At 39.2% G+C, this 22,613-nt stretch overlaps 1 protein-coding gene across 7 annotated transcripts in view; it reads left to right on the forward strand.

Annotated features, from left to right (window-relative positions):
- pde4d (phosphodiesterase 4D) overlaps positions 1-22,613 on the forward strand; it is an 830,388-nt gene that overhangs the window by 324,111 nt on the left and 483,664 nt on the right. The gene's annotated exons all lie outside the window — the stretch shown is intronic.

The raw sequence follows: 22,613 nt of genomic DNA on the forward strand, positions 1-22,613 counted from the left end.
TCCCAGTGGTAGGTCCATACTCATACAGTTACTAGATCAGTAATGGAATAAAATAAATTACAAAGTGATTTGCACTGTTTGAACCTGGGAACTTTTAGATGCAAAACAAGTATCCTGCTACTGAACTATAACTCCCCCGCACACACACACACACAACTCTTGTACATGCACAGTGTAAGCAATATGGACTAACAGATTTCCCTTGAAAACCAAATAAATTAATACTGCAAATAATTTTGCAATTTATTTTATTCCATTCCTTGCAGTGCTATTTAGGTCTGAGAGAGACTTCTGTCCGAATAGCAGAAAACTGCTACTATTTCAGATAGAAGATGAACTAGCTAGATGACCTCGAGATGAGTTGAACTAGAGTCACTGCTACATCCTGACTTGGGATGATGGAGGCTGTAATGTCTAGAGAGTTTGAAGTTAGAAAATATTGGGATTCACAGTACTTGATAGAGACATTAATTGTCTGACTATAAGATACCATCTGAGCTTAAAAAATTACTTTTGCAGACTACAGTTCTCATAAACTTCCAATAGCATATCCAGTGATATTCTGGGAAATGTAGCCCAAAAGGTAACCTTTCCAAGGCAATAGGTTCCTACCTTTCACCTGTGGTCTTAAGTACTATTGATGCATTTCATCACATTATGTGAAATCCAGCTTTTGAATATTTCTCCAGAAAAACCTCTTACTGACATTTACTTCTGTATAACTAGTGGAAAAAATATGATTACCCAAATACTGGATAAAAGGCTGGAGTGATTTCAAAACGACTCTGCAGGAAACTGTTCTGTTCTTTCTGCCTCTTCCCCCTGTCCCTGCCCCATCTGTGAGCAAATAAGCAAAACAACCAAAAAGCATGATTATGCTGCTGGATTTTATTGTAACAATAAAGGGATTAATTCCTATGGGCAGTTTCTGGTTTTTTAAAATAATGCAATCTGTTTCAAATAAAGAGGAAGTGCCAGAGACCTGCTGTCAAAACTCTGGCTAGTGGCTTTAAACGTTTGCAAAAAAACTGTCCATACTGTGCACGGAGCCAGCAGTTTCTAAAATTCTGTTCTATCAGTGTTCAAGAGGGATGAAGTATGATTTTGAGTATCTAACTGAAATTTATAAAGGAAAAAAAGCAAATATAGTCAGATATGAATGCCAGAATAAAGGGTCGATATACCTTGGAAATATCACTGGAACCATCAAAGAATTCAGTGGTTCCAATGCAGGAATCCAGGGAAGGGTGTTCACCTGAAAGTTTATATTTATATTGCAATCCAGTGCCATTTCCTTTTCCTTTACACCAGAAGAATAGCTCTTCATTGAACTATAAATCCCCTCACAACTAGCTATCTTGGCTGGGTCTACGGGGAGCTCGAATCCAGCATCATTTGTAAGGCTATAGACTTCCATGACTGACTGACTGAGATGAGGTTTCTGAGATCCTAAAGGGGAATAGAAATAGTTGGATATCTATTGTGGTTCTGATTCAGATTGCAAACAATAGGTGCAACGGATCTGTTGAAGATTACAATAATAGTATTTCAGAGGAAGTAACTGGCAAAATCACCTCTGAGTATTTCTTGTCCAAGAAAATCCTATGAAATTCATGAGATTGCCATAAATTGAGAGGACTTTTTTTTCATGTCAGGAGCAACTTGAGAAACTGCTGGTCACTTCAGGTGTTAGAGAATTGACCGTCTGCAAGGATGTTGCCCAGGCAATGCCCAGATGTTTGATGTCTTTACCATCCTTGTGGGAAGCTTCTATCATGTCTCTGCATGGGGAGCTGGAGCTGACAGAGGGAGCTCATCTGTGCTGTCCCCAGATTCGAACCAACAACCTTCAGGTCAGCAAGCCAATCTTCAAGGCAGCAGTCCTGCTGGCACAAGGGTTTAACCCATTGCACTATCGGGGGCTCCTTGAGAGGTGATTTGAAGGCACACATGTGCTAGGTTAATACAAAGATGGTTATAAACTAGAGGTTCAACTATCCAAGACTGTAGGTAGTCCTGATCCATTGTGCCTGATCATTTGGATTTGTCATTACCTCTATTTGAATTTTGCCTACACCTGTTATTCATTGGCAGTCCTACCATTAGTCAGGATGAAGTGGCCTCCTCAGGCTGTTGGTCATAGTGGGAAAGGAGTGCTGGCAAAGTATTATTGGACAGAGCTGTATGTTGCAGCTGCCCTGTATCCTGTACCCTAAGCTAGCCAACTTAACCTCAGGGAGAGAAAGGAAGCCAGTATTGAGGTAAAATTCAACTACCAATTTAGTCAGCTTCTAACTTATTGGATTTTTTTGGGGGGGGGGGGGGACGGGATATTTTGTCCCTAACTTCCAAAAACAAAAGATCTTGAGTTAAGTATAGGATATGCACAATGCACACACACCAACACACACCACTGACAAAAGTTTCTATGATGCTCAGTATGTTATTTCATTGAAATAATTCTCACAGGACAAAGAAAATGATGCATGGAAATGATTGCTTTCAGTTACTGCCACTTTTATTTAAAAAATTTGGAAACCAAAATAGATGAATGGTATCTTTCTCTTTTCTTCATTTTAAAGGCAGTGTTATAGTCAATTTCAAAGCTGAAAAAAATGCATATTTCTGTAGTTAAAATTTCTGAAAGATTTTTACACAGATACAGATATAGATTAGTATGTTTGAGCAGTGTCCATATTTCACACCACAGTACTTGGTATGGAGTATATAGTTTTTTAATGTTGGAAGGTGTAAATAAGATTGGAAATAATTACCAAAATACTGAAAATAAATAGCCCAAGATCTAAAGGCCTGTGGCATTAGCTCTGTACATTAAACCAGAGCTGTTGGGATGTGTTTATTTAACCACAGGTTCCACCCATGAAATGATTTTGAAACTGAAATGATTTACAAAGGCAGATTTTATCATGCAAGTATGCTGTTGAAGAAATGAATAATAAAAAGGGGGGGGGGCAATGGTATTAGCAAATTGATGGATGTTCTTAAAATAACCGCTTTAGTTCCAGCAATTACAACTTCTATTTCTTTTTATAGTGCCAGAGTTGTGGTCTCTGGAGGATTTTGGAAGTCCCAATGCATCTTGAGTGTCAGGTTGGGAAGGTTGCCATACTGGTTTTTCTGCTAGTAGCAACAGCAAGTTACTTACTTGATGCAGGCGGGATGGCTGTTGGGCTGCACCTTTCCTGCTGCCTTACATCCAGAGCTTGACAAATTTACAGCACCCTGAATGTTTGCTGGGGATTGAGGACTTTATCACATTGGAATATACCCAGTTTCTGAGACTCTTTGAACACGATTCCGAACGGGTCCTGTCACATGACGTTTGCCCCATTCCATCGGTAATCCATTGGAATCCCTATGCAAAATATTGCCGAAACAGAGTAACTGCACATGGCATTCTAATTGTGTTTTAAAATTTCATATGTTTCTGAGGTGGTCTTTTTACATGTGATTGGAAAATCAGTATGCATTCAGGTCAGCTAAAAATCATGAGAACAGTAGTTTGAGATTTTGAACTTTATCCCATGGGGGATGGGGGTAGCATCGTATATTTGTGGTGTTATGTCCTGTTGCATTAGAAAGCACATCATATCATTTCTCAGATCCCATCACACATTGTTCTTTCTTGCCCTTTCTCCTGAAATCATAAATTTTCAGATTTATCACATGAGCAAGTGAAGTTCCTGCCCACTACATTTAAAAAAAAAACTTGGAAAAAAAACTTTGGGGATATTAGATTTTCCCTTCTAATCCTGCGACTCCCAAGGTGAGAGGAGGCATTGAGTTGGGAAGAGAGACGCCACTTTGGAAATTTAGACCTTCCCTTCCAATCCTTCAACTCCTGAGGAGAGAGGAGACATTATTGTGAAAATAGAGACACCACTTTGGGAATTTTTGACTTTCCCTTCCAATCCTGCTACTCCCTAGGAGACAGGAGGCATTGATCTGCATCCCCCCCTTCTCTGGGCTTCTCTCCTTCCTCCCAATCTCACAAGCTTTCTGCAGCACAATTTCAAAAGCCTAAGAAGGAAAAAATGACAGGAAAAACAAAGTGGTGATATTTTGAAATTTGAGTATTTTTAGTGATTAAATTAATTTTAAGAAAATTATTCCAAGTTCTGTCCTTTCCCAAGTAGTTAACACAGTCAAATGAAACTGTTAGCATTATTAAAGCATGTGGCCTCTACATGCAAAACCAGAAATTAACCTACAAGTTATGTGGCTTTCTGTCACAGTCTTCCTCACATTTCATACGTGGTGGAAAAGCTCACCCATTCTGCAGCTCTTCTGACTGAGGACAATGTACATTCAGATGCACATCCAAAATGAATACTTTTATTCTTCTGTCTTGTGTTAGTTTCCATGGGATATACATTTGAATGTGAAGGAATGTAAAAACTGGGATGTAAGCCCATCATTCAACTGTGTGAGTAGATTCAGCTGTCATGAAACAGCATCAGTTTGTTCATGGTTATATTGTTGGAGATTGAGAGAAAGAGACTTGGAGGGTTTTCTGTTTTATGTGCCAATATAACTTGAGTACTAAGCACTTTGGGGATATGCTTAGGTGCTTTGTCTATAACAGCAAGTTATCTTGGGCTGGCCTTGGTCTATATGGTTGTTTTGGGGAGTGATGAAATATTATCTTCCCCATCACAGCCTGTCTCTTGGAAAAGGGTTTTGCAGAGAAAGGACCATAGCTCAGAAGAAAATTGTGTGCATCTATTTATTTATTTTTATTGGGTTTTTATTTCCCTTTTCCCCCCCAAAGCAGGATTCAAGCCAGCTAGGCACAGCCAAAGTTCCAGTCAGTGGTATTGCCTGCTGCATAAAAACAGAAGCAGCTTGATGGAAAATGATCCCAGTTTTTCCTGATAGATGTAGATAGTATGGAATTCAATGGACAAAGAGCAGGGGGCACATTAAGATGGGGAAGACCCTCGGTTATATCAAGTATATGGAGCTTGATAAGCATTATACTTAAGTATATTAAATTTAACACATTCAATATTTGAAGTGCTATATTGTTAAATGTTTATTGCCCCTTCATAATGTGAGGACCAAAGCCATATACTGTATTATGTTGCTTGTGTTTACTCTCAGATCTGAAAAACATCAGGATTTATCCCCTTCTTCCATTTCAGTTCAGTGAATATACTAAAGCAGTTTCCTGAGTGTAGTCATCCTTGCAAAGGATTGTGCAAGTTCACATTTTGCCCGAGGCTCCTCCTCTGATAGTAATCTTAATAAATTTGTCCACAAGGACATTAAATCACAAGCAAAATGATGGGTGAGGTTCACATTCAGGCTACCCATAAAATGTATTGGAAGAGCTTTACAAGGATGCAGACAAAGCGCATCGCTATTTTGCTTTGGCTTGAAAGCAAACAGACTGTTCTAGTTATAGCCTAGTGACCTAGTTCCAGAGATCTGATCTATAGTAATGCTTCCCAGGGGAAAAAAAAGAAAAGAAAATGTGGGGGAAATGTAATAGAAAGAGATCACTTTCCCTAGGCCATGTTTTTTTACATCCAGATTTCATTGTTTTCTCCCTGCATTGCCCGTATAATCTGCCACACTGCTCCTCCTTTCCAGCTGTAACATCCTATCACCAGAGCTCAATTCTGATGTTATAGTGGTTACTATATTTTTGAATTCCTAAGCAGAAATTACTGAAGGGTTGTGTATTTGTTTTATTCTTCAAAAATGACTCACACTTGGCAAAACAAGAGATTGTGCTGATCTAAAAATATGTATGTGTGAGGTGTGTGTGTGTCTCAGAAACAGGACCTCAATGAAGGCAAGGCTAGTCTGAATGGGGGAGGACATGCAAACTGAGAGATACTCAATCTTGCCTGTCTCTTGAGAAGTCAGTTCCAAAGATAATGTTTCCCAGGACATGGTTAAGAGGAAAAGAACTGACATCTGAAGAATGATGTTATAATAGAATCAAGACTCTCAAGGTTGATGTGCCAGGATTTTCAGATTCACAGAGTTGACATCATTTCCCACCCTCCTAAGTCCTTCATGTCTCTGTGTGACATAATCCAATAGCTGGGATTAGGAGACAGACATCAGAAGCAACAACATATACATTGTATTCAATGGAATCGTGGGGTTTGTTATTTTGTAAGGCATTATTGTTCTGTGCCTAAGAAGTTTAAGGGCAGATCTACACTGACCCATTATGCAGATGTGGCCCTCCAAGGTCATTTACCCATGATGATGATGATGATGATGATGATAGTTTCATTTCTTACCCGCCTCTCCTTGTGGCTCGAGGTAGGTTACAACATAGCTATAAACACATAATCATCGATTGTCACGTAAATTCCGACAGCTGATTTAGCTGTTGGAAGTAATCCAGCAGGTTGTTCCACAGTCTTGGGGCAGCCGATGAAAAGGTCCTCTGGGTGACAGTCACCAGGTGGGTTCTGGCTGGCTGGAGTAGACATGCCCCAGAGGACCAAAGTGTATGGGGGCACATTATACAGGAGAAGACGCATGGTGAAATCAACTCCTCAAAATGTGGATCTGAGTGGCCTCCATACACTCTCTGGCAGAGAAATTGGGGGAGGGGGAACACATTCTCTTTGGGTGTCAAGCAATGGATCCTATGGATCCTGGAACTGGTTTGAGGCCAGCTTCTGCAGTGTGCGTAACCACCATCTGGGCCTTGAACTCATTGCAGGACTTGGACTTGCACAGTGAAATTGCTTCTTCATATGCTGGTTTCACCCCAGATTAAATGGTCAAAGAGTGGTGGTCCCTCACCAGACTAAAATTCCCATGATTCCATAACATTTAGCCATGCCAGTTAGAGTGTAGATACACTCCTAAGTGATTAATCCCCTTTGATCTTCTTTAGGGAAAGGGCTAGATGAGCCACAATTTAACTTATGCCTGGGGAGCATATAGACATACATCTCACTCGCAATGTGTTGTGGTAAGGAAAAACTACATACCATGCTTCAGTTTCTTATAAATATCTTTAAAGTCTAGCTCATGCAGCCTCTTTTCCTTGAAGCTTACTGTCCCCTGAATGAAAAGATCTTGGTGCCAGATTACTGGTTCTCTGTATATTTTGCACTCTTAAATTGTTTTTGCAGTTTATCCCCACTGTGTAAAAAAAAGAAGAGGGGGTGAGATCATTATCTGGAATATATCAAGCAGACCGAATGTGAAGTGAACATGTTTTGATTGCCAAGGATTAGTTCTCTTTAATTAACAAGGGCCAATGTTGCTTCTTAGCATGCAAAACCAGACTCCTTGAAAAACGATGAGTTCTAATATGCATTTGATAGAGCACTGCTGAGCTATAGCCTTTAGAAGAGACGGCTTAAAAAAAGAAAAGAAAATGTATTGCTCGACTTAGTTATGAATGTCATCATATTGTTTATAATGATAGTCAAGATCAGAATAAGTAGTCTGAATCTCAGGAAAAATGAAGGATATATGTGACCACTAATCCCTCAAAGGGTAAAGATATTTTGATGTCCATATGTAAAAAATCATAGCTGTCTTGAGACAATCCCAATATATTTACTGGTTGATCATGGATATAGCCAGAAACAATCCCTCCAGGCATGGCTGCATTTCCCTCATGTATCTATGGATAATTGGCACTGTTTGTATTTACAGACTAAAATCATATTGTACGTACTGGTTGTAAAATATTCTGTGCGAAGAATCTTCAGAGAAAGCATTAAGGGATTTATCCAACTCAACATGCTATTGCATTCTCTTTCATCAGGGATTTTAAAAAAATCTCTCACACTAAATTTTTAGGAATATCTCAATGCAGTTGGCTATGATCTTCTGGAAACAGAAAAAAAATGTGTTTTAATAAAAAGTATATTCAGCAGGAACTCATTGCACCAGCAGCTAAACTATCTTAGATATAATGTTTCTTTGAACTCCTTCAGCATTTTAAAATTGAGACTTTAAAAGTTTGCTTTTATTTTGTTTTGTCCTCTTTTGATTGGTTTGATTTTGCCCTTTCTTAATACTACAGCAGAAAATGGTATCTAGCATTTATGTTTCTGGCCCCTCTTGCCACAGTTTTTGCTCCATACTCCACAGTTCACTTGGCTGATAAATGAGGCAACCTGAACATCTTGGAGTTTTTCATTTTTCCAAAAGGTCAGATTGTTCTTTTTGCTCTTACCTGGGGCATATATGTTTTTGTAGATTGGTAGGACTTTTTGATTCTGAGCAAGTTGGATTTTGCCAGGTCATGCTAAGTCTTATTAACATCTTCAAAACTCACAAAACTCATAATCAAGGCATTACTTGAAGATTTAGAGAGATTCCCAGAAATTAAACTCTGCCGATCAAAATTGTCCTCCTCTGCCTTCTTCTAGTTTTTTCTTTAAAAATGATTAAATCTTCCTTGGTTAAACATTGATTTGTTTGCTTCTGGAATTAAACATGTCATAACTTTCAGTGGAATTGCTTCCTTCTCACATTAGACAATAAAGTCACTTGTTTGTGCTTGGTTTATGCCATTATTTCATTTTGTAAAAAGAAAAAAGAAAAAAGGAATGCATCTTTTGAGATCTAACATAATTATATAAGGAGTGAAAAAAGCACTACCCTTTGGGATGCCCTCTTGCAGGAGTAAAGAATACGAGTTCATAAATCCTAAAGAATGTCTCTAACTCTTTGAGATTTTTGTTTTCTCTCCAAAATAGTCACTAACACTCCCAATAGCCATCAGAGTGCTACTGGTCATTTTGCTTCATTTTGAAGCTATGTGTGTGGGGTGTGTTCTTTTTTTTTTTTAAACCAACAGAAAATATTTTTCCCAAACAGGAAGCAAAGTCCTGCCATACACAGCATTGTTGAGGGGGAGGCAAAATGTCCCCTAAATACAATGAAATGGCTAGTAGCATCCTCACAAGGTCTACTGGCTATTTTGGAGATTTGTTTGTTTTACACCTTGTTTTCTTCCTAAATCGATTTCAAAGTCACTTATAATATAAATTAAAGCACAGTATGGTTTGAGTCTGAGATGCAACATTGGTTTTTTCCCCCAGCATAAAATCTTTCATTCCCTTCTTTTTCAGACTCCATCAGAAGTCAGTTACCCTATGAACTGAACTTCAAAGGGGGACACACTATGTATGACAGACATCTGAGATTAGTTAGCTTATGACCTCATCACAATAGAGCTTGGATCCACCACAAATCCACTTTAAATCGACTTTAGGGTGAGGGCTTTAAGCAGCTCAGCCAGACAGGCCCTGGGTCTCATCAAACTACAAACCCCAGAATTCTGCAGGAGGCAGAAACCGGATTTAAAGTGGATTCGTGCTCTAGTGTGATGAGGCGGTTAGTTAGACAACAAGTAGGTTGGATCAGACTGGAAATTCAGGACCTTGGAAAACTCCAAACACATAGGACAATAAATAACGTGTTGCCTTTCAAATAATCTTGAACAGTAAAGAACTTGTTGCCTTCAAATAATCTCTCCTTTGTCTTGTTTAGCAGGCAATGAGAAGTGCAAAGGGTGCTGGTTGCTTTGGTGAATATGTCTTTGAGGATACTGTCTTCGGGAGTTTGTTTTTGAGGCTCTCTAACTCAAGAGGAACCTGGCTGATGGACTCATGAGTCCCATAAAAGTGTGTGGATGGACTGTAAGGAAGGTTCCATTTTGTTCTTTGGCCCTGTTATCATAGAATCATAGAATCATAGAATCATAGAATCATAGAATAGTAGAGTTGGAAGAGACCTCAAGGGCCATCTAGTCCAACCCCCCGCTAAGAAGCAGGAAATCGCATTCAAAGCACCCCCGACAGATGGCCATCCAGCCTCTGCTTAAAAGCCTCCAAAGAAGGAGCCTCCACCACGGCCCGGGGGAGAGAGTTCCACTGCCGAACAGCCCTCACAGTGAGGAAGTTCTTCCTGATGTTCAGGTGGAATCTCCTTTCCTGTAGTTTGAAGCCATTGTTCCGTGTCCTAGTCTGCAGGGCAGCAGAAAATAAGCTTGCTCCCTCCTCCCTATGACTTCCCCTCACATATTTGTACATGGCTATCATGTCTCCTCTCAGCCTTCTCTTCTGCAGGCTAAACATGCCCAGCTCTTTAAGCCTCTCCTCATAGGGCTTGTTCTCCAGACCCTTAATCATTTTAGTTGCCCTCCTCTGGACGCTTTCCAGCTTGTCAGCATCTCCCTTCATCTGCGGTTCCCAAAACTGGACACAGTATTCCAGGTGTGGTCTGACCAAGGCAGAATAGAGGGGGAGCATGACTTCCCTGGATCTAGACGTTATTCCCCTATTGATGCAGGCCAAAATCCCATTGGCTTTTTTAGCTGCCGCATCACATTGTAGGCTCATGTTTAACTTGTTGTCCACGAGGACTCCAAGATCTTTTTCGCACACACTGCTGTCATCTCCTCACCACAATTGTTTACTTTTTAAGAGGGACAAGTCTGTCCTGTTGGCTAGAAGAGGAGTGAGTTTTTGTTTTGGAAAGGGAAAGTGGGCTATACAATACAGATCAAAACATTTGAACCTTTAACTTTTGTGGATTTGACTATTCAGATTTAATTAATTGTGGCCCTATGGTTAGCTTCTTCCAGTCATGATGAAAGAGATAAAGATTTCTAGTGAGAACACCCACCTGGGAATCTTTAGATTCTCCAGTGAAATTCTGTGTTCAATTTCCAGTGGGATTTCAGGGTGAGGTTGACCGTAGAATCATTAGAAGACTTAGAAATTCCAAGAGAGGTGTTTTCTCAGGTTAAAAAAAAATTAGCAATTTCTTTATTTTTGCTTTTTCATTTCCATAGGGATCATATGGCCCTAACCCCAGCAAATGTGGAGGGCTGGCTGTATTCATTAGTTTGAAATCTGGGAATATGCAAATATATGGTGACCCCATTGATTTCATAGGGAATATTCATAGGCAAGGAATATTCATATTCATAGATAGTTTTTCCAGTTTCTTCTTCTAAAATATACATTACAGCAAAAGGCTACTTGTTGACTATCTCTCATCCAACTTCTAACCAGAGCTGACTCTTTAAATATCAAATGACATCTGGTGTTTTTATGGTATTTAAAGTATTTGTGAAAATATTTTCTCTATCAAATCCCAAACCCAGTTACAACTTGACTCTGGAGGCTGGGGGGACTATTACAGCATAGTAAAAAGTAGATATGGGGCACTTCTTTTTAAAAAGTGTAAAAAAAGTAAGAAGATTTGAGGAGAGCGGGTGTGCTTGATAGTTGCAAAGAGTTGTGTACTGTTTACCTTTTTTTGTTACAGTGAGGGTAGGGCTGGATTTTCTCCTTCAGTTTCTGCTTTAATATGACTAGGCAGGAAATGTAGGTGCCAAAGATGGTTCCAAACAGATGTTTATTACTCCAAAAATCATTGTGCTTCCTTATGCAGATAAACTTTCCTATTCCATCAGGTTTTTAATGTATTGACTATCACACTTTGCACTGGTTTTTGAGGCCAGGTATCCAAATCTAACTGCTGGCATATCAGATCAGGAGAAGGCAAAAGAAGTGCCACGCTGCATTAGTAAGCATCCAAGTTCTGTGTCTACCAGCACCTGGCTGCTCCTCGTTTTCTTACAAGCAGAGCCGGCCCAAGGTAATTTTCAAGTGTAGGCAAACAGAATTTTGCCCCCCCCAAACCAATCACTGAAAAATAAAAGCGTTGGAATAAGCGAAAATGTTGGATAATAAGGAGGGGTTAAGGAAAAGCCTGTTAAACATCAAATTACATTACGATTTTACAAATTAAGCACCAAAACATCATGTTTTACAACAAATCAACAGAAAAAGCAGTTCAATACATGGTAATGTTATGTAGGAATTACTATATTTGTGAATTTAGCACCAAACATTGAACAGGGATATAGGGCAGTGTGGACTGAGATAACCCAGATAGCCCCCGGTATTTAAAAAAACCCCTCTAAAATCAGGACAATAAATAAAGAACAACACTCTGAAAACAGGGATGATGGCACCCCCAGGACATTGGCGCCACAGGCAAGTGCCTAGTTTGCCTTATGGTTGGGCCGCCTCTGCTTACAAGCTCCAGCTGCCAGGCCCATTGAATCTCAAAGAACTTGCTTCAGAATGGCATATGGGCAGGAATGTTTCCCAAAAGTGTGCTTGCTGCATCTTGTGGATGGCCAGAACATAAATTTAAATTCATTCCAGATTGAAAATCCAAATCCAAGGATGATGTTATTTAAGACTAAGGGTTGCCTAATGAAATACACAGACATTTTAAAATGGTTTTTAATTCTTTCTTTTTATTTAGTCTTTTTGGTGAACTTAATATCCCATGATATTCTGAGATGCCAAAAAAAATGGCATTGCCATTCGGAATGCAATCAAGAATTCTTATTTTCCAGATAGCTGAAGATAGGATCATCTGAAATAATTTTGATTATTTTATAAATTAGGTAGGGCAGCGTTTTTAATGGCAATGGTTCTTAGTTTATGGGAATGTCTCCTGAAAGGAAGGAAGGATTCATGTATTGTGAATTGCAGAAAATCATCCAATTGCACAATAAGCATACCAATTGCAATCTCCCTAAAGTTTGTCAATGTTAAAACGACAACTGTTTGCTCAGTGATTTGGGGATACATTTCTTCACAGTGAGAGTACTGGGGTATACATTTTATTGAATGTAATGGGAATTACTGCTTGTTGAACCTGTGTAAGATTGTGTTCTATGTTCCCTGGCTTGAGTTTGACACAAGGAGAAATGGGTTTGACCTTGGATTTTCCAGAAATCTCCATAGTGATCATGGTGTTTTGGAGGTGTGGATAACTGGATTCAGCTGGATAACTCACTCCGATCCAGTCCAGTCTCCATACGCTAGTCACATACACCACTGTTTCTCTGGCCACAAGCAGATCTCTCACAGAGGCTTGTTGGTGGTGTCATTTCAGGTGAGGGCACAACAGGGTGCCCAGCTACATGACTAGGAGAAGCTACATTACTAGCAATCCTCTGCAAGGAAGATGCTTGTGATCACTGTTACAACAACCAAGGATGTCTTTTGGCCTTCTGTACATCTGGATGCCAACTCCAGGCATGCTTCTGGATTGCATCAGGGCAGTTCTAGAGCAGTTGATTCTGGAATATGTGGGTATTTTTAGATCCAGCTGCAGTGCCCTGAACCAATTACTAATGACAAGTGGAGTTTACTCATAGAATGAGTGAGACCTTGTTTGATTAAATGGAGGTGTAATTTTCTACCTGAGGCAGAGCAGCAAGTAACATTCTTGGGTACCTACTTAACCCAAGGAACATAGTATCCAAAGCACTTTTTCAGGACAAAGGCAAGTTAAGCATTAAAAAAATAAATAAAATGAAGTTGGATAAATAATTTTGATGCAGCAAGCAGAAGTGCTAACAAGCACAGTAGAAATACTGTTAGAAATATGTTAGAAATAATATGTTAGAAATAACATATTAATGAACCTGCTCATGATTCTTGTAATCTGATACCTAGAAATCTGATTCCTCATTATTTCTTGCTGTGTGCCTTCAAGTGAACCTATCACAGGTTTTTTTTTTTGGTGGGGGGGTGGGGTCAAGATTTGTTCAGAAGAGATTTGGCCTTGTCTTTCATTGAGGCTGAAAGAGTGTGGCTTGTCCAAGACCACCCAATAAGTTTCAAGGCTGAGTAAGGTTTCAATCTCAATCTCCAGAGACGTAGTTTAAAGATCAAATCACTATACCATGCTAGCTAGCTAATGATGAAGCCAGTCCTGTCAGTGGAATCTTTCTAAGTCCAGGCCTCTGTGGGTTGGATTTGCAGTGAATCATCATTGATCTGGATTGCACCTAGAACAATGCTTGCCCATTGGTCCATCATCTCAATGTGATTTGGGATGCATCTATAAAACTCAATGAATTTTGGGTAATGGTGAGATTTTTTGTTAATTTTATGGAGAATCTTCTCTTCCATTCCTTCACTCTAAGTTGGGTGAGGGTTACTTAATATCTCTACTCACACTTGAGACTTGACATCCTTCAAAATCATTTCTTCTGAGGTAGGTGCCTAGGTGCCAGCCAGATATTTTGAACTACAGTTTCCGTAATCCGTAAGCATTGGCCATGCTTTATGAGGACAGAAGACGTTGTAGTCCAAACAGTTCAGTGAAGCAACAGGTTGCGTATCTATTTTACATGCATGTTATGGACTGAGTTGAGGAAGGAAAAGGTGAAAGAAAGAAAGAAAGAAAGAAAGAAAGAAAGAAAGAAAGAAAGAAAGAAAGAAAGAAAGAAAGAAAAGGAAAGAAAGCTGTCATAGCAAATACTAAAATATGTCTGTTGGTCTTTCCTTAACCCTCAAACTCCTCCCAATTTTTTTTAAAAAGCCATTAGCAATAAATAAACTAAGACTAAAACAAAACCAGAAGTGATTTCTATTGACTGCTGGTTTGTGACAATACATTTTTCCAGGTGGATAGAAGCACTGAAATTGGCAACTAGCTCCTGACATAGTTACTACCCTGTAGCAAGTAGATAATTGGGTATGGGAAAATATCTTAAACTGAGCCAGACAATTGGTCTAGCTATCCCAGTGCATTGACTAATATCCGCTTTCCAGGATTTGGGGCAGAATTCATCACCTAGACTGGAGATGCTAAGAACTGAACTTAGAGGAATTGTTCCTGCAAAGCTTATGATTCTTCATTGATTTACAGTTCTTTGCCCAAAGCCTCAATTTATATTTGAGTTCATTTTGTTAAACTACCCTGGAGCTGTGCTTGGTTGGATTGCTTGAAGATGTATTTTGTCTTTCAAGGGAGATTGGTTATCCCCCCCGCCGCAGTCAGGCTCCCCCTCCACCATTATTTCATTCTGAAAATAGACTAATGCACATAATAACAATATAATCCTGAGATGAGGAGAAGATCAGGAAAACTGCAACATGGGTGGGTGGAGATCTGAGTTACCCAGCAGACAGCCACTCTGCTAACTATGCAGCACTTGGAAGGCACAGGGACTGTGGTACGTTTGGAAAATTGATGTGACCTTTTCACAGAAAGATTTCCCTTAATTATATCTTGGTGCTTAACAGGGCATATTTGATGCTGATTGGAGAAACGTCTATCTCCCTTTCCTTTTCCTTTCTTACACATTCATGTTCAAGTCATTAAAAATGCATTGAGGAGTTTGCAATGTCTGGTAAGAGTAATACAATATGTATATAATCATGTGTTTTATCATTGTGGCATAAATGAATGTTATTTTTAAAGGCCTTTAGGCTGAGAAACAGCTGATTGTGGCCTTCTAGATCTGCCTTCTGATGTTCATGTGCTCATTAAAAGCAGCAGACAAATCTGCTGCTGTACAATATGTGCAAGTCTCATATCAACCATGTTGAGAGTGTAAAGAGTAGTAAAAAATTCTCTTCCTCAACCAGAAAAAACACGTCAATAGATCAGGATGCCCAAGTCTCCACCCCAAAGTTATTATTTATTCTCTTAGATAAGAACAAATAATTGAAAATTTATGCCCCTAGATAATGCAGAACATATTCTAGAGTTTATACACAAATACACTGTGTTCATAACTTTGGGCAAGCACCTAAAATTATGGGGTAATCATTGTTAGTAGGAAGAGTCCCACCTCTCTCTTCCTATCCATCCATCTGTCATATATGTGTTATTTTGCCTTCTCTCCTATTCACATATTTTGGATCACAATACTGAGAATCTCCAGAAGCTTGTTCTTTCGGTCTGGATACAAACAACTGGCTCATGAATAAAGTCTCATATAGAACCCAACCATTTCCCAAGTTTTGACCCCAATAATGTTTTATTTTGAATCAATACACATTCAGCCACTTTTAATACCTGGGGAGAGACTACTAAAGCATTCCAGGTGCTGTAGACTATATTTCAGAGGGGGAAACTGGCAAAACCACCTCTGTTTATTCCTCACCTAAGAAAATCCTATGAAATTTATATTGCCCCAAAATGCTAATGTGTATGTGTGTGTGTAAAGAAATCCTTGCAAAGTTGGTTTGCAAAGGGAACTCTGCAAAAGAGCTCAGCCTTTTTGCAGAGGCAAGGCCACGCCTAAAACAATGTATCTGTTTGATGGCAGGTGGCTGAGTTTGTCAGTTGGAATTTGAGCTTGGAGGGAGAGCACAGAGAAAGACAGGGCTCTCTAGCTATGGTCAAGTAGTAGTTTTGAATATGCTATGCTGTATATATTGATGCTGATTGATTGGCTATTGATCTTATGCAACTACATGGACATTGTATGATTGCAGAACTGTTTTGTATTTCAACTCAACAAGCAAGAGTAAAGTTTCCTTTGTTCATTTCAATTCCTCTGCTTGGTCTGAGTCTTTTGCACATGGTGTTAACTGGACGCTACTGATTCCGCTATACTCTCACCTGGTAACAATTTATGGGATCACAATAAGTCAACAGGCAACTTGTAAGTGTGCACACATTCACATTTTGAGCATCCGTTGATGGTGATATCAGTCTTTATTACATCCTGCTGCTGAACAAACCCCCAGAAGTGCTTTTCCATTCATTGCTGGAACCAGAACACTCTTCTGTTAGGTTCCCATTATCTGTACAATAATTGAGTCCACTTTGAAAGAGATAAAGTGAGGTATATATGAATATAAATATAATAATAGTAATATCCAGGGATGCACAGCCTTTGTGTCTTCACGGGCCACAAACTTTTGTCCTCCTATCCAAGACTAGCCTTGTTTTTGGGCAGACTTGAGTGAACCACCTTGAACTGTCACAAATGAACTGGACAATTGCTATTGGCATGATTATTATTATTATAGTTCCACCTCCAGGAAGAGGATGCGGTTATTTTCTGCCCCAGGTGCCAGATGAGTGTTTTGCTTTGGTCACCGTGTTTCTTGATGTGTGAGTGGAGTAGCAGTGCCATCTGCTGTTGATTCAGGGAGCAAAGTGTTTTTAGCTAGTCTTGTCCTAGTCTATTATTGTTTCTCTTTTACTATGAAAAATGACTAAGGAAGTTTATTGTGGAGAGTAAGATACCCAGCAAGTCTCCTGAGACCTTGCCTAATCCTTGTGCTTTGCTTTCTCTATAGCAGGCTTAATGATGGACTGGGTGGCAGGAAGATGGTGATGATCTAATAAAGAGGTTTTGTGCCAGACAGGGCTACTGGCCATCTAACTATTATTGCCTAAAGAAATAATCACTTGCTATGCTCTGCATTTGATTTGAACATATTGAGTGTGAGTGTGCATGTGTCTACATTCCAGTTGCTGGAGCTTAAATACTTGAAAGTATGAGTATGACTCTTACTGTTGATGGTATGCAATGAAAAATACATTTCAATTCTCTTTCTTCAGCAGCTTTGTCATTACATAACTTCTTTGATGTCTATATTATCCAACATATGCTTGCAATGAGCAATATGATCCCTGGTGTGTCTTCTTTTCCTGAACCCAATCCAGACACCTGCTATTTCATGTTCTATACATGGTAAAAATTTGTGTTGTACAATTTTGAGTATCACTTTGCTTACATGGGAAATCAGTACAGTGTTCCTGTATTTACTACAATTCCTTTAAAATTATGTGGTTACTTTCTTCAGGTTGTATTTTAGGATGATAGTTGGTTTAATGTTGTTTTTTAGCATAATAAACTAATTTTTGATATCAACAGTTCATGGTTCATGCAATAATATAGTCCTGGATTGTTTTTTCAGGGATAATTGGGTTTCTGCTTCCAACTTCTGCTTCCTATGTAGTCTATTTGATTTCTATATTAATCCTCAGGTGATGTCAATATATATAGGTGCCTTGGCTATTACTTGAAGAATTTGTTTATTATGAACCAACGGTTGGCCTTACAAAAATCAATCAGTCACTCTTTTGCTTCATTTTTTATCCTAGGTCAATGCTTCTACAATCTTTGATTTAGCTGTATTCTTCAAAAAACACTACAGTCCATACAAATGTACAGTCCTTAATGTTGTATGCTTAATAAACATATGACTGGATTAGAGGCCAGAAATAGTGCATAAGATTCCTGTTATTTTGTTTTGCAACTTTCTCTAAAGAACTGGTCTTCCACTGATTTTGAGCTATTGCTCTTTTGAGCTATTGCTCAGCTATGGCTGATTTTCAGGAATGATTGGATTATTTGACCAGAACTTTTGTTGGTTGCTCTGTAGCATCATGTTGGTGTCACAAACTAGGCCAGGACATTTACATCTGCAGCCTCACATGACCCAGTTACATTATCCATAGGAAGCTTTAGATCCATCGTGGAGGCTGCAAGTAAATGTGTTACCTGTCAGTGAAACTGTTGAAGGGGGTGGGGGGCAGAATAGGAAATGGATTGGGAAGAACTTTGGAAAAGTTACTCTCTGGATCACTACTCCAAAATCCCACAGCTAGCAATAATGTTGCTTTTCTAAGATCTGAATTTTTAAGTTTTCATGCCATTGGGGTCACAGTAAGCATGCATCATAGATAAATGGGTTTCCTTTACACAATTACAAATCAGATCTTTTTACCAGCTGTTATGTAAAAATCCCTGCCTATGTTCCATGTGAATCACATATCAGAACGCATATGCCACTTGTGTTTACAAACACTTTTTACATTTGAGATATTTAATTATAATTTTTGTTCTTGATTTAAGAATTTAACTAGACTCTGTTCTGATCGGTATGATTTTTTTGGAGGGAGTGCCCTCTGCTGTTGGTTAAAAGCAAGTGCTACAATGAGACTTTCTTTTCCTCACTGTTCAATAATGGAAAATAGAATTACAAACTTCCTTCAATGGTTAATCTGGGATAAGCCGACCTAGTGTTGAAAATTCACTTCTTCTGCATCTCTGCTTTTTCTAAGGCTTTTTTTGTTCTAAGGCTTTTTTTCATTTTCCCCCCTAAAAATGTTTTCAGAAGCTGCTTTTTAATGAATGTTTTTACATTTGGTTGTGCGTTTTTTGGGGAATCTGTTGAGCAGAAAAGTTAGATAAATATAGAAAGAAAGAAACAAAGAAAGAAAACACCTATCAAGACTATCAATTCCACAGTGAAACAGTGTGTATCGCTTGAACATTTTTCTTAGTATTTAGTTGAAATTATTTTGTTTGGAATTCAAATTCATTTGTTGACATTTTCTTTTCTTTGTATCCTGCCTTTCTCCCAATAAGGGACCCAAGACAGCCCATAGAGATTTAAATAAAATACAGCAAAATCCACAGCAATAAAAACACATTTGCTTTGTCAGCTGTCTGACAGCACTTTAGAAATCTGAAGCCAGGAAAACAGTAATTTTGCCTTATATGGAATCAGATCAATGGGTCCATCTAGTTCAGCAATGTCTACATGGATTGGGATTTTAGGCATTGGCCTTTCTCATCCCCAACTGTAGATATCACAGACTGAACCTGTCTCCTAATCTTATTACAGCAAGGAAAAAATGCAGTCACAGCTTTGTTTCCTATCTTAGCTATTCACTTAATACAGACAGACTCCAAGTTACAAACATAGAGTTGCAAACAACGCATAGTTAGGAATGGGAGTGAGACAACAGGAAGTGAGAGAGATCTGCTCCTAGGAAGGGAAATTCATTCCTGAAAGAGTTAACTTGAGGAAAAGTTGTCTCAGCCGAAGCTTTCTCAAAAATCTTTGTTACCACAACAAGCCAAATTTTTCAAAATTTAATTATCACCAGGGCAGAAAGTGAGGTGAAATCTCCTGCACAGACAGCAAAGGAAATGCCACAGGAGTGTTAACCATTCCCTATGCTACCTAGAGCTACTAAAAAGGTAAAGGTTTCCCTTGATATTAAGTCTAGTCGTGTCTGACTCTGGGAGGTGGTGCTCATCTCCATTTCTAAACCGAAAAGCCGACGTTGTCCATAGATGCCTCAAAGGTCATGTGGCCAGCATGACTGCATAGAGCGCTTTCACTTTCCCACTAGAATGGTACCTATTGATCTACTCACATTTGCATGATTTCAATCTGCTAGATTGGCAGAAGCTGGGGCTAACAGCAGGAGCTCAGCACGCTCCCCGGATTCGAACTGCTGACCTTTTGGTCAGCAAGTTCAGCAGCTCAGCAGTTTAATCCACTGTGCTACCAGAGGCTCCCAAAAGTTACTCTTTCTCTCTGTGTGTGGATATATATATATATCGCTGGAGTTATACTTTAAAAATGTATGTGCTCTAACTTGCAAACAAATTTAATTAAAGAACAAACCTACAGGACCTACCTTGTTTGTAATTTGGGGATTGCCTGTAATTGAATGAAATTTTGTGACCTAAATTTGTAAGGAACCACATCTAGGGACCAACCCACTATCACACAGGAATATTCAACTAAAGCACTCCTGAAATATGATTTCCAGTTGTTCCTTTCAATAGAATTCATTATTAACCATAATTTCCTGTTCCCACTGTAAGTTCAGGAATGTATTCCCTATTGATAAGGAGCTTGTACTTTATTTTTCAAAGCATGGAACCAGCAATGCATTTTCATTTTCTTGCTTTGAAGATAGTTGGTACCTAAATATGACTGAATTGTGTATTTTTACTGATGCCATCAGAATTGTATTCAGATGTATGTTCAGCCTCCAAATGTCTTGCATCTTGGCACTTACAGGCATAGCTTAGGTGGTGGGGGTAGGAGCAATCATTGTGCTTCCTGAAGGAAATCCCCAAGGTTAACATCAGAGATTGGAGGAGGTCCAGTCTGCAGGTCTAGTCTGTTCCAGGGATGGTCAGAAATGGAGGCAGTGTCTTCTAAGTCATTCTCCTTCTCAACTGATTGCACCCCCAGTGCCAGAACGTGATGCAAATATGAAAATGTTTAGGGATTTACATAACGTCATTGTACTAAAGTACAGTCACTTATCTCTGTCCTATGTGCTAATGCCACATAGACTGATACAGTACATAGAGAAGCGCTTGGAGTGCCTCCAACTGAGCATTACTAATCTGCTCTGTTGTGCCCACCCAGGAGGTTTGTGCAGTGTCAGCTACACAACACATTAGGACAGGTCATAACATTGCAGAAATACAGTATTGCTTGCATTCCATCCAAGCTGCCTGCTTTCTTAGCTCCTAGCATTGTGCAATAAACGCCTTTTGGCTGGTGTCTGGGTTGGAAAATTGCCAGCTAACACATTACTGTGCTTCGCTGCAGCTTTGTTTGATTAGCTTAAGAACATATACACTGTGATTGCTGATATTCAGAGGTTGCTAAGGGAAATCCCATTTCAAACATTAGTTGTAGCATGTCTTAACATCTGTTGCTGCATAGGCAAGGCCCTGGGTTTTTCAGGAACAATGTTTGAAAGAAGGTTGCAGAATGTATAATAGACCTTCAATGTTAATTTGAGAGGATGGCAGGGTAATTTAAGTTGTATGGAGAGAAAAATCAGCATTCTCTAAATGAGCATTTCTCAAACTGGACTTCTATTTCCCAGAATCCTTGGTCATTGATCAAGGCAGCTGAATCTTTTGAGAGCTGAAGTCAAGAACACCTGGATGACTAGAGTTTGCGAAACACTTTTCTAAATCCTGCTGGCTCATGCTAACAAGGTGGAAAGGGACACAAAGGGTGACTCTTGGAAGAATTACTTTTTGGTCTAGAACTTCCCAGATCTTCTAGCCATCATGGCTGTTGGACAAAAGCTTCTGGACATTATATGTAACTTTTGATAAGATCCTAGGGGACATGGGGGCAATATTGCTGCATATTCAGTCCAAGTGGTATTTTTCTTCAAGTGATGAAAAGTTGCTCCCGATTATCTTAATAAGGATCCCAAAACTTAAAATACAACAAAGGCTCCCCAAGAACCATAAGGAAATTGCCCCTGCATTGCCTAGGAGACATTAGATGCCTGTGTAAATGTCTAAAACAGATATTGAAGAGAAAGGTGGATATCTTCACACATGGACCTCTATGATAGGCTAATGTGTTGACCAGGGTCAAAAGACTAGTAGTGATGCAATTGATGTCTTTGTCAGATCAAATTTTTAACTCTAAATCCCAGAATTCCCTATCCGACATGGTCCCTCCTTTCTCCTTGATGTGTAGCATGTAGGACTATGGTTGCCAGCTTACAGAAAAGGAGTCCAAAATATCTGTGACCCCTCTTTGGGCTTTGTAGTTTATGTAGTGGAGCTCCTCCTCATAATAGCAATATTCTTGCTTCAGTACATTTCTCAATATTTTCTTTCTGTCACTACTCTTCAGTTTTTATCTCAATGGGAAGGCAATCATATAGGCCTCCAGATATTCCTGGACTACAGTTCCCAGCAGCCCTAACCAGAGGTCATCTGAAAGGCCACGTGATTCCTACTTTGATTCAAAGTTCTCATAACTGTTGCCTGAACAGGAATTATTTTACTGTTTTCATTTCAACCACAACTGCCATCTCTGTTATGCTTCTGTCTCAACAGAGTACAGTTGCTATATGAATGGAGTGTAAAACATTAAAATTTCCTTTATTCTAATTGACAACTAGAGGGAGTATTTGGACTCGTTTTTCTGCACAGATGTTAGTTGAGATTTCCTTTGTCAAAGTATATGTCATGCAGCTAAATCTATCATTCCACAAATGGTACAAATGGA

Source organism: Anolis carolinensis, chromosome 2, assembly GCF_035594765.1.
Source record: "Anolis carolinensis isolate JA03-04 chromosome 2, rAnoCar3.1.pri, whole genome shotgun sequence".
Classification (NCBI taxonomy): Eukaryota; Metazoa; Chordata; class Lepidosauria; order Squamata; family Dactyloidae; genus Anolis; species Anolis carolinensis.